At 43.4% G+C, this 13,185-nt stretch overlaps 1 long non-coding RNA gene across 3 annotated transcripts in view; it reads right to left on the bottom strand.

The window, feature by feature from the left end:
• LOC147718523 (uncharacterized) overlaps positions 1 to 13,185 on the bottom strand; it is a 290,327-nt gene that overhangs the window by 88,546 nt on the left and 188,596 nt on the right. For 2 of the 3 annotated variants that reach the window (XR_015309983.1, XR_015309984.1), the window contains one exon: positions 9,917 to 10,008. The exons of the other annotated variant lie outside the window; for it this stretch is intronic. This is a non-coding gene — a long non-coding RNA (uncharacterized LOC147718523). The remainder of the gene's footprint in view (positions 1 to 9,916; positions 10,009 to 13,185) is intronic. 3 annotated transcript variants of the gene reach the window in all.

Raw genomic sequence — 13,185 nt, 5'->3', positions numbered from 1 at the left:
TATTCTAAACCAGGCTCCACAGGAACCATTGTGAGTGAACGGGTACGGAAAGAGGGGCAGAACTCCCTTATATTTCTGATAGGGAGGGAGTCGGCCACATATCCAACAGTTTGTAGCATTGTTAGTCTGGTGGGAATGATGTAACATACTAATGAATGTGTTGTTGCGCAGCGCAAGTCTGTAAGATAATTCATGGGGAGGTAATTTACTAAAAGAATGTTCAGCAGTGACGTTATAAGCAGATTGTTCACGCTTGAAGATAGGATAGTAGATGGAAAGCAATATACTGGCAACAATAATCAGAAGACTTAGAAAAAACATAATTAATAATGTCACTATACAGTGACTACGTAGTAATTTACAGTATGCGTGTTTTTTAAGTTGTTTCTCTCTCTCTCTATCTCGATCTAGGGGATACATGTCAGAAACTATTTAACCGATTCACCTAGGGGAGGACTTAAACAATTAAACTGTCTGACTTGCTAGATCGGAGTTTATTCTTATACTCCTCTTGGGGAGTTGTCTCTTGTTTCGGAACTTTAAAGTCACTAGGTTCGATACAGTCTTTGGAAGGGGTGGACAAGTCTTTTCTTGGCTTCAGTTCATCGCATCTCTTCACATGGCTTATGTGGATCCACCCCTTTCTGCCTTCGATCTTTACAGCGGTCCTCGTGGTGAGAAGGACGGTCTTCGGCTCTTTCCAGCGGGGCTCCAGCGGACTTTTCCTGTCAAAGTTCCTTATCAAAATCAGGTCGCCGGGACGGACATCATGCGGCTTTACATCAGTGTTGTCAGGGAAAGCTGCGGCAACCTGTGAACGACATGATTGGAGTGCAGACATCAAGGAGGCAAGGTAATCTGTCAGCATGTTACAGTCAACATCGGTAATTTTTTTCGGTATGGGCGTCCCCCACATATTCGGTGGCCTGCCAAAAACCACTTCATACGGGGATAGCCCTGATCGCGAGTGGGCGACCATCCTCATGTAAAATAATGCAACTGGCAGGGCGACTATCCAGTCGACCCCTTTTTCTTTACATACTTTGGCAAGACGTGTCTTTAATGTCTGGTTATGCCTCTCTACAAGGCCGGCGGCTTCGGGGTGTCGGACACAATGGAATTTCCACTGATATCCTAGCAGCAGGGAAACCTGTTTCATTAATTCGGATGAGAATGGCTGTCCGTTATCAGAGTACACGACACGAGGCAAGCCGTATCGTGGGAAAAATTCTCGAACCAGCTGCCTGGCAGTGGTCGGGGCAGTATAATCTGGGACTGGATATGCTTCTGTCCAACGGGAAAGTGCACAAACAACTACGAGGACATATTTAAAACCTCGACAACGGTCCATCTGGATATAATCCATCTGGAGGACTTCAAAAGGGTGATCGGGAGGATGAAATCCACCTTGCTCTACAGGGACGCTTTTACCTGGATTGAACTGACAACAGATCATGCAAGTACGCACTTTCTGTTTTGCTGCTGCTCGTAAGTGTTTGTTATACCAGAGGTTCTGTATACTATCTAACATAGCTTTTTCTCCTAGATGTGCTGGACTATGTGCTGTATTGATTATGACTTGAACCATAGAGTCGGGGAGAAACCATGTAGATTTTCCCTTCGTCATCCATCCTTGATCTGTCTGAATCCCTCCTAGTTCGGTCCATTTCTTTATTTCTTCTGCAGTAGCATGTGTCTGAATATCGATTACATCTAGTGTGGGATCCTTAACTGTCATACAATGTGTTGGTACTTTTGTCTTTGTCACGTCAGTTGTCTGAGTATGAGTCAATGCTGTATGTTTTGCTGTTTGGTCTGCCAGGTCGTTACCCTGGGAAACGGAATCTGTAACTTTAGTATGTGCTTTACACTTCATGACGGATATACCTGAAGGCAGATGTATTGCTTCTAACAGTGCTTGAATGAGGGGACCATGCTGGATCTTGGCACCGTGAGAGGTCAGGAAACCTCGTTCCTGCCACAACATTCCGAAGTCGTGTACAACTCCGAAAGCATAGCGTGAATCAGTATATATGTTAACATTTCTGTTCTTGGCTAGTATACAGGCTCGGGTCAGAGCAATAAGCTCTGCCGCTTGAGCGGACAGTGTATCAATACGGTATGTTTCTTTTACTTCAGTTTCAGTGGTCACGGCATACGCGGCCACTAACCCTCCTGTACTTGTTCTCATACATGAACCATCCACATAAAGTGTCAGGTCTGGATTTGTCAATGGAACATCTGTTAAGTCTCGTCTGGGCTTTGTCACTGCATTAATGATCTCTATACAATCATGCGGGGCTGGATCTGTCATAATTGAAGGTAACAATGTTGCGGGGTTCAGAATACTGCAGCGTCTTATTTCTATGTGTGGCTGGAATAGTGTTAATTCATAACCTGTCAATCGTGCTATAGTCAAGTGTTGAGTTTGGGTTCTGTTTAAAAGAACCTCTACAGAATGTGGAACTTGTACTGTTAATTGATGTCCTAAAACAATTGAGTCGCTCTGTCTGATTGCTAATGCTGTTGCTGCTACTGACTTCAAGCACGCAGGGAGTGCCTGGGCTACTGAATCCAATGTACTTGAAAAATAAGCGCAAGGCTTATGTGAACCTGCTTGATCTTGAGTGAGGACAGACAACGCTGTACCATCACGTTCTGTAACAAAAAGTGTAAAAGGTTTGCTGTAACATGGTGTCGCTAAAACTGGTGCTTGACATAAAGCTTTCTTTAATTCTTCAAAGGCTTGTGTATGCTCCTCAGTCCAGGGAAGGACAGTCGAAGTCGCTGCCTCTTGTGTTGTTAACTGAATGAGTGGCTTAGCTAGAAATGCATACTGAGGAATCCATTGTCTGCAGTACGAGGTGAGGCCTATAAAGGCCCGCACTTCCTTTTGTGTCTGGGGTTGTGGCATATTTACAATTAACTGAATGCGATCAGGAGTGAGCTGTCTCCCCACTTTGGACAGCAAGTGACCCAAGTACACAACTTGCTGAACACAGAATTGTAGCTTCGAAGGAGACACCTTGTGTCCCTTGTCGGCCAGAAAATGCAAAACCGTCAGTGATGCATACTCACATTCGGGCTCACTTCGTGCGGTGATCAGCAGATCATCGACGTATTGCAGTAAGGCGGTATTAACTGGCATTTGAATACAATCTAGTTCTCTTTTCAGTGCTTGACTATAGATGCTGGGGCTTTCTGTGAATCCTTGAGGTGCGCGTGAAAATTTGAAACTTCGTCCATTTAAACTGAATCCGAAGAGGTATTGGCTCTCTGGGTTAATAGGTACACTGAAGAAGGCGTTCTTGAGGTCAATTACAGTAAAGAACGTCGCTTCTGAATCAATAGCAGTCAATAGGGAAGAGATATCGGGAACCACAGGGTACTGTGGAACAATGCATTTATTCAGTTCCCGTAAATCAATCACCAACCGATATACTGGCGGTGCATTGGGATCAATACGTTTAAGAATCGGAATGATAGGGGAATTGCAGATATTGGAGTCGGTCTCTACGACCACTCCTTGGGCTATGAGCTCTTCAATGATTTTCAGTAAAGCCACTACAGCATCGGGTGGTAACTTGTATTGTCTGATTCTTGGTAAAACAACACCTGGTTTCAGTGTAACACGATATGGTGTAATGTGCATGCAGCCTACATCGGTTGGGCCTCGTGCCCACAGGTGATTTGGTACATTTCTCAATCTGACATCAAACTCTCGAAGTACGTAGTGACCCTTAAAGTCACGCAAAAAAAGTCTAACTCCTTCCGGAGAGCAACATATCACAGCTCCTAAAGCCTTCAATGTCTTTATTCCTAGCAGATTTTCTGGACATGATTTCGTAAGTAATAGGTCTGTAACACGCGATAATGGACCCACAGCCAGGGGAACTGGTTCTGATACTTCATTCACAATAGGCTGTCCTGAAAAACCAAGGGAAACATTCTGTGAGCCTGAGAGGGGTGCCCCTGGAACTTCGTCATGGCTGATTGTTGTGCGGCTTGCCCCTGTGTCAATTAAAAATTTTCGGTCCTTTCCCAATACTTGACTGTGTACATAAGGACCCTCTTGATCTACCGGAATCTCAATAAGAGGCAAGCCAACTTCCCTCTCTAGGCTGTTTCATGTATATCGGGGATAATCGGGGTAAGCAGATTGGGCATACTGGTACATCTGTTGTGAAACTTGTTGAGTCGCGGCAATGGGCTGTGGCTGTGGTACCGCTACGGTCTGTGCTGTATGTGATGAGGCATGCGTAGGCTGTGAATTCTGCGAAGTCTGTTGCTGAACTTGATCTTGTCTAGGTGGATGCGGTCTTTCCTTAGTTTTACCTGTTGATATATTATGTTGCAGGACGGGACATTCATGTACATAATGACCTGGCTTCTTACAATAGTTGCATGTCCCTTTAACGGGAGCTGCTGAATTTCCTGTCTGTGTCGTACCCTTCCTGTGGTTGTCGGCTGGAACCGACTGGGCCACTAACATTTTCATTTTCGTGTCTTTCATACGTTTCTGTTCACTATCCTGTTCTTCTCTAATTCTGTTCTGGTGATACTGTAACATTTGTAACATTTGTGATGGCGTATTTGCTTGCCAGGTACTCTCGACCTTGTATACACGGTTTTTAACTGCTATCAGGGAATTTTCTACTAATTTTGATACAAAAAGGTGCGGGTATGACTCGCTACTTGATTTAAGACCGCTATTAATAAGGAAACATTTCTCGAATCTTGAATAGAAGTCACTAGTATCTTCGTCTGGTTTCTGTTTACAGGCTGAGATTGCATCCCAGTCTTCCTTTCTAGTTGTCAGTAATCTTGGCAGAACTTGTACTATTAAACCTGGTAATGCTTTAGTTTTCTCCCCAAGGCCTAGCCCTGGGGTACGCTTTTCTTCCTCGTCTTCTATTTCTGCCCATACAATCTTTTTGTCTCCCACCTCCCATTCTTTTTCCTTGAGTTTCTCGTAGATGCCCGTGGGCAGCAGGACCTTTAACATTTTCATAATATCTTCATATGTGTAATCCCCCATCAGTAACATATCTTTAAGTTCTCTGTGAAAACCTGCAGGGTCTTTATCATGGCAGGGTACTAGCTTTTTCATTTCCAGTAATTCTAACTTGGTCAGAGGTGTATGTACATACACACGTTTCAGATTATTATCGGTACCCAGAACTGGATGTACTTCTCGTAAAGGGTTCTGACTTTCAATACCATGCAAACGTTCCATATGATACATTTTTCTTTCTGGGGGTGGAGCGGAAACATATTGTGAACCTACGAAGGTGTTATATCGGTGTCGTTGTTCTAGAATTATCTGTATTAACTTGGTACTCAGACCTCTCCATCTATCCATGAGGAGTGCTTCTAATGTATCGTGTAAGGGACCTGGATCAGAATGTTGGTTCCGGTATAACGTGAGAAGGTGTTGAATCATGTATACACCTGCTAATTTCTGTTCCTCTGGAGACAGGTTCAGAAATGTCTGTGCTACTGTGTCATCATTATATATATTCGTATTGTCAGCCCATAATACTGCTGACCGGGCTAGTTCTTGTTCATCCATAGAATTGAGTACGTGGTACCCCATTCGTTCTCGAAGCATTTTATCAGTCTCTTGGAACTGGTGTTCCGGAGAATTCGGTTTTGATATGCCAGAGAGAAAAACTCTCTTGCTTTCTGGACGGATACCTTTCCTAAGGTAAGTTCCCTTACCTACATACGCTATCGTATCTGTAATATTTTCTGGTTCTGCAGGTTCTTCCTCCTCCTCGGAGGATGCTTTCTCTTTTTCTCTTTCATGTATTTCTATTACCTTTTTCCTTATTATCTTGTACATACTGGCTATGCAACCACCTTTGTCGTGTTTTCCTTCGGATATATTTTTGCCCCACTTATTTAGTGCTTCCATTTCATCCTGGTCTGTCTCAGGCCTGTCTCGCTCTCTTATTAGGCAATTTATGAAAAAACGTAATATATGTGCTTGAGTGTCAACTTTCTGATGTGCCATGGCCTCCTTAATACTGTCAGGATTTTCCCCAGTCTGGACAAAATGATATATTCTATCTAGATGCTCATTCATTCCTGGAAACAATATTAGGTAATCTGTAGCTTGTCGCAATCGTATTGATGCTATCAGCATTCTATCATCTTTACCGGGTACTGGATCGTATCTACAAACTGGGAGCTGTTCTTTGAGTATGTCGAGACGGGGTGATTGGAACGTGAAAGAGTTCTGCCTATCCCTAAACGGTAATCTGTGTGCTGGTGGCGGGGTCTGGTAACCCCCGGTCGCACCTCCTGAAGCGGGAACTTGAACATTATCTCTCTGTGGAGTCTGTATGTGAACTTGAATTTGTCTTTTAGTAGGATCAGGTTGAAGCGGTTTCGGTATATCAATCTTAGGTGCAGAAAGTGGTGGAGGTGGGGGAATAACAGGCTGTCGGACGGGATAACCAGACTGCAGTAACGGTGGGTTCTGATCTGGAAGCGGGTTGCCACCTCCGTCACCGTCAGTAGGCGGGACGCGGGCACGTGGATTGGTGTAGGCGGGTGCTACATCCTCTAGATAAGAATTCAGAAATATGTCTTTAGTAGTCTTATGATTTACTTTAATTGGAACCAGTGGTGGCGGCAAATTTTTCGGTATTCCTGAGGTGGCCTCAGGCGAACCCTCGGTCACTAGATACATACCATTTACGAGATTATTTCGTGCACGGTCTACTTGTTCTGTTTTTACTCGGATTCCTTCACTAACTAATTCGTTTTCTTGGGCCTTAGCTGATTCTTTAAGTCTGTCTTCTTTACGGAGTGCTTTTTCAGCACGCTTATGTGATTCCTTACGCCAAAATTCTATGGCGTCTTTCTGAGATTGTCTGGCTTTCTTTTTCCATAATGCTTCTTCTACCTTCATGATGCACTCGGCATCCCATGTTCCGGTAACGGGCCATCTATGTCTCTCGTCTAGATTCTTAGTATACTCGGCCCATAAATATAGGTACAATATGGCGTCTATGCCATGTTTATGGTACATAAAATTTCCAGGAGTGTCCCTAGGGGGGATCGGAATTTCTTCTTCTAGTATCCCTTTCCTAGTTCCTATCTGTTTTAACTTGTTGAAAAACGGCATCTTGTTTACTTAATACTGAATGCTCAATCCTTGCTATTTAATTCGGAATACAGCTAGTTACACAAAAACACAATAATGCACAAAAAAAAACAGTCACACTCATACCACGACATTAATCACATGAAAAACATTTAAGACATATATCTCTACCCTAGATAACTGATGTACTGCTGAACAGCACAGATACACTGCCTAAAAACAGTGCAGAAACTTGAAAATAACGGATATACTGCTAAACAGTACAGATACACTGTCTAAAACAGTGCAGACCGCATTTGTGTACCCAAACACGTCTTTGATACGACCCAGCAATGGTACTCACCGGGAAGCACGGAAATCGGAAGGCTTCGGAAAACTCGACCGGACTGGACTCGGACTGGACTCGGACTGGACTCGGCTCGACACGTGGATACTTCGGAAAAACTGGTGGGCCTCTTGACACCTCGGACCTTGCTTCTTTCGGCTAGGCTCTGGTCGGGATCCTCCGCACTCCTCACCGCCTCGTCTGGGTGCTAATCGCAGTCTTCGTCACCTCCGTGGGCCAGAGGGAGATACAGGAAATCCTGCCAGTACGCGTAGGTTCCTTCTAGCTGATGGCAGGGGACAGAGCTTGCAACGCACCAACCGGCGCGTGGGGTGGGGGAGGGGTCCCTGTTCGGGCGCCAAAATGTTGTAAATAATTAATTTACCATCATAATTTCTATACAAGTAAGTACTTAATCAATAATAACTCAATCGGAAAGAAAGAAACAGAGTCCGTGGTGGTTAGAGTTCTTAGGGGTTTTATTCCTTAAAAAGGAATCGTTCCAGAACGGGATATCAGGTTCTTGCAACCACAGGGGTTCAAGAAGGGATAGAGCAATAATTTATTGACAATACATAGCTTATATACTTTTCATACATTATAGGCTCTAATGCAAGAGGCGTAACAGCTGAGAGAAACGAGATAACAGCATGATAACAGTGTCCACGTGTTGCAATACGTAAGTGGAGGCGTGACCTGGGCGTGGATACAGAGGTGTGTGCTAGAAAACGTCACAAGTAGGTGGCAACAAAGCAGAATTTTGTAATGTCAGCAGAAATCAGAGGCATGGATGCGCGCGCAGCTGCATGACGTATGATTGACGTGAAAACAGACGGGTGCAGGGGATTTGACATTTACACTGGCGGAAAGAGACAGAAGTCTGGCATGTCAGATCAACTCGTGCTTCTATCATATCTGATATCTGATGTTTGGGAACCATACTATCTAGAGGAAAAGGTCTCTAGGGCAGAAGTTACTCTATACTGACTGTGTGTGTGTGTATAAGCGCCTGAGTGTCTGTATGAGATGCGGGGGCATGGGCCTTCCATGGAAACAGAGGCTATGAATTACTTGCATAGAGACAGCGAGGCCGGGCCCTTCGCCCTGCAGCTGGGAGAATGTTTACTTAAACTAGTAGGCAGGAATGCATTTTCGAGGAGCGGAACAGATAACTTCGAAGGTCGAATACAGTCTTGGCAGGCAGCAGGCTGAGCCAAACGCCATGGGCCGCACTGGAAGTAAGGCAGAGTTCACAGATACACAGACTGCCTGGGCTCTCGGAGTCAGAAAACAAGAAAGGGCTCAATGGCAGAATTCGGGGCCTACTTTGCCAGAGCTGGAAAACGTGTAAAGTACACCACAAAAAGACGTTGGCAAGGCATACTTAGGAACTGAATTATCAATCCATTCATGGTGGATCTGAAAGAGGACATGTTAACGGTGGACGCAAATGTATTTGCGTCTTCATAGCTGGCACAGGAGGGAAGTTACATGTACTTCAGGCTGGTACACGGAAACGGTGGGGTACACGCTAGGGAACATTATTTGACCATAAAATTTATATTTCCTCAGAAGGACCAAAAAATCTGTGCAGAAAGACAAAGAGGAGGACACCAACTGACTTGGCCCCAGCCCTACCAGCCTGTCCCAACCTCAAACCAGCTCCAGTGAAATCTCGGTGTGTCCTGCAGCCAGCAGCCCCCAAGAACCCGGAGAACCTGACCTGCCTTCCCAAACCAGACTTTGTCTCCTGTGAGCACCAGATTTGCTCCCCAACAGACTCTGGCTCCGGCCAAATCCAGGAGTCTGCACCACTTTGTACCTGACGCCCATGGCAGGAGTTCGAGTGGCCCAACACCATCAGGAGGTCTCCCAGCGATCCTGATCTGGGATCTGGTGATCACTGATCTACCTCACGTCTCAAACCAACGCCTGCAGCCCCTTTCTGTAGGATCCCCCGACCGCGACAGGAGCCGGTAAGAAAAACCTGACGCCTAAAGACACCCCTGCACCCAACGTCCCACGGCCTTGGGTGGCCTGACTGATGGTATCCCAGCATCCCCAGACATCCCAACTTACCTTTACAACTGGTGGTCGCCTCCAGAAGATCTTCGTCCCAAAGCCTTCAGTGTTTGTTGCACCAGAGAATCCCCATTGAAATCAACAGGGCACCCGATGCCTAACCAGCCCACTGCACCCGCCCGCCGTTGTGTCGCTGTGGGTGCACTTTGTGTGCTAAATCAGATCCCCCTTTACCCTGAGCTTAACACCCGGAGCTTTGCTCCCACACCCCGTGGCTTGATCGTGAGCAGCCACCAACCGGAGGCCCCCTACCCCCTATTGGATAACATTGGTCCTCAACACTCTGCACCCAGCTGCCCTAGTGCCACTGAGTGTGTTTGGAGAGTGCCTCCTTGACCCTGGGGGAAAACCTGGTTCTAACCCCAGAAACCCAACTCCCACAACCAAGTATTTACCTGTAAACCGATAACTGCGTTCCTCCCATAGGATTGCACTGACTGCTTTTCTTTGAAAATTCTTCTAATTGTGGAGATGATTGGTAAGATACCTTAAAAAATGCAAATGTACAAAAACTGAATTACTTACATTTTCTCTAAGAAATGTCCCAGTGTAATCACACAGTAGAAAAAGTAACTTAAAAAGTATTCTGAAAAGTAAGTCAACTTAAAAGTAACTGTAAAGTAATTTTTACTGTTGACTTACCTGTAAACAAACCAATTGCATACAACTGCATTTCAATTGTATTTCAACTGCAAAGTATTATTTCACTTAACTGCACCTGGCCTGGATTAGTTCTAGAAATAAAATACCTAAAGAATATTTTTATACAAGCACATTGGTCTGAGTTCAGTCTTTGACTATGTGACATCATTTCTTGCCTGAGTGTGTACAATAAATGCTTAACACTACCCTCTGATAAAGCTTTACTGCTCACCCACACTACCACAAATAGAGAGTAAGGCATGTTCTACTTTTACCTCCGCCTACATTTGGGGTTCCACTGGACTCTGTGCACACTATACCTTACTTTGGTACTTTGATACAGACCCAGCTTCCTACAATCCAAAATAGGTAACTCACTTTCAATCCATACAAGAACCAATGACATTCTTGGTTTGCAACTTTAAACATGGAAAATGGGGAACATTCATTGGTAAGTTTTATCAGAAATAAACAAATGGCACAACCTTTTACATACATTTCTGCATCCATGTAAGGCCACCAAAAAACTTCCCTAATCCTTTTCTTAGTGAGGTTTTCCCCTAAATGGACCATATGAGCCAGTTTGGTAGAATAAATTGCTTTAGGTGGAATCACATAATCTTCCTTGAGCACCATATCACCCACCATAGAAATAGAATCTTTAACCTTCCACACAACCTGTAGAGTAGGACATAGTATTTTTTCACGCGTCCATCCCTTATTGATGAATTATTTTATTCTACTGAAATGCTTATCTACTTGACTACTACTCAACCAAGCTTCTCTGGAAAACTCACTCCCAAGAATGTCTTTAACCAAAGCCAAAACACACTCCTGAACTGACTCCATCGCAGAAGTATTACTCTCATAGGCAAGCTTGACAAACAGTCTGCAATAACATTTACAAGCCTTTTAATATGATCTGTTCGAAAGTTGTACTCATACATTTTAGATAGTATCCCGACCAGTCTTGCAGATGCTCTTCCAATACCATTGCTACTGAGTAAGGAAATAAAGGTATGTGGTCAGTTTTGATAGTAAATTCTTTACCCCACAAATAGGTTTTAAAATGTTCCACTGCCCACGTGCATGATAACGCCTCATGTTCGACAGTGGAATATCTACATTCAGCGCTTACTAGGGGTCTTGCAGCAAAGGCGACTTTTCTCCCCCCACCTTGATATTTATGAATAAGCATGGTACCCAGACCTGTCACACTGGCATCAACATACAAGTAACTTATGATTTTTTTTATCAAAAGGCAATAACGGTAGTGGCTTGACAATTGAACCCTTCAATTTGGCAAATGTTTCTGAAGTTCACTAACCACAAAAACTTCCCACCTTTTTTACTAGTTCTCATAACAGTAAGGCTATGTGTGAAAATGTATCTACAAATCTGGAATAAAATTCACACAATCTCAAATATGAACACAGTTCGTGTTTGTCTTTGGGTGCGGCCAGTCTTTCAATTTCTTGAATTGATTCCCTTACTAGATATTTTATGCCCCAGATACTCCACCTCTTGAGTAAGAAATGTGCCTTTCTCCATTTACAGTGTCATTCCCCTTTCTTATAAAATAGATAAAACGTCTGACAACCGTGAATTGTGCAAGTCTATAAAGTCTGCAAACACCTAAAATCATCCTGGAAAGCCATAACACCTTGCATACACTTGAACAGTGTAAACATGAGCTTCTGAGAATTGGACGCAGCCAAGGCTAGTCCAAAGGGCATGTGTATATACCTGCACGTTCCATCCGGCGTGATGAAAGTTGTAAACTGTCTACAACTTTCCTTCAACACAATCTGGTGGTATGCAGACTTAAGATCCAAAGATGTAAAATATTTTGCACCCTCTAACTGAGCTAATAATTCTTGTATTTTTGGTAGAGGATGACAATCTACCATAATCTGCTTATTAAGGTATCTCAAGTCTGCACCTCAACCTCAAAGAACCAGATTTGTTTTCTTATTTTCTTAGTAAAACAACTGGAGAAACCCATTCAGAGAAATCTACTGGTTCTATGACACTATTAGCTTGTAATTGTTGCAGTTCCATACTGAACTCTGTTCTAACACTCAGTGGTACATTCCTAAGTTTTTGTTTGACTGGATGTGCTCCAATTTACAGTTTCATTTCATAGGCAAAACCATTAACGCTCCCCAGCTCTTTCCTAAAAATATCTTTATAATAGGAAATCAAATTTTCAATAATTTGTTCCTGATTAGTCATACAGTAAATAGGACTATCAGCAGATGGATCAAGAGCAAGTCCCAGATTTCCTTAGTACCGTCATCCTAGAACATGCTGGCCATTCTTGACAATGTAGATCTTCCCTAAAACACTGCGAGTTATCATGTATATAGTAGACACTAAATCACCAATAATGGTGATTTTGGTTGTGCGATAAACATAAGCCTTAATAGAATTTTCTTCGAGAGTTCTGTTTATCCAGTGTTCTGTGAAAAAGACTTTTGACACCAACAAAAAAGGTAATCCCAAACCAATCAACATTTGTGTCATGACACCATCAATGACATCTTCACTTGTCAGAGTTTTACAGGACTCCGCATCCAAAGCAGTAAGCAGAACCTCCATCTCATTTTTTCTTTATCACCACCTTCTAATGAATAAAATCATATTTTCTTTCTCCTCAGATTCTTGTGAATTCTCCATTTTACACTTTGAAACCATGTTTATACTCCTTTGAGATTTACATACCAGAGAGAAGTGTCCAGATTTACCACATTTTAAACAATCTTTGGCTAATGCTGGACAGGATGATTTTGTGGCATGTATATTTGAGTATTTGGAGCTACTGAGAATCTATTTATGTTATCTTTTTGAATCTGCTTTTGTTAAGATTACGCACCAATGCAATCTTTGAATGGTTATCCTCATTAAGGGCCCGACTCACAGAATGAACTTATGACTAAATCCTAAACTTACTACTATTTGGTATTCACAGAATGCACTTACTACTTTCGGTATTCACAGAGTGAACTTACTACTTTCGGGA

This window comes from Lissotriton vulgaris, chromosome 4_1, assembly GCF_964263255.1.
Source record: "Lissotriton vulgaris chromosome 4_1, aLisVul1.2, whole genome shotgun sequence".
Taxonomy (NCBI): domain Eukaryota; kingdom Metazoa; phylum Chordata; class Amphibia; order Caudata; family Salamandridae; genus Lissotriton; species Lissotriton vulgaris.
Note: the sequence above shows the minus strand (reverse complement) of the source record. Positions and strands in the feature narration are given on the sequence as shown.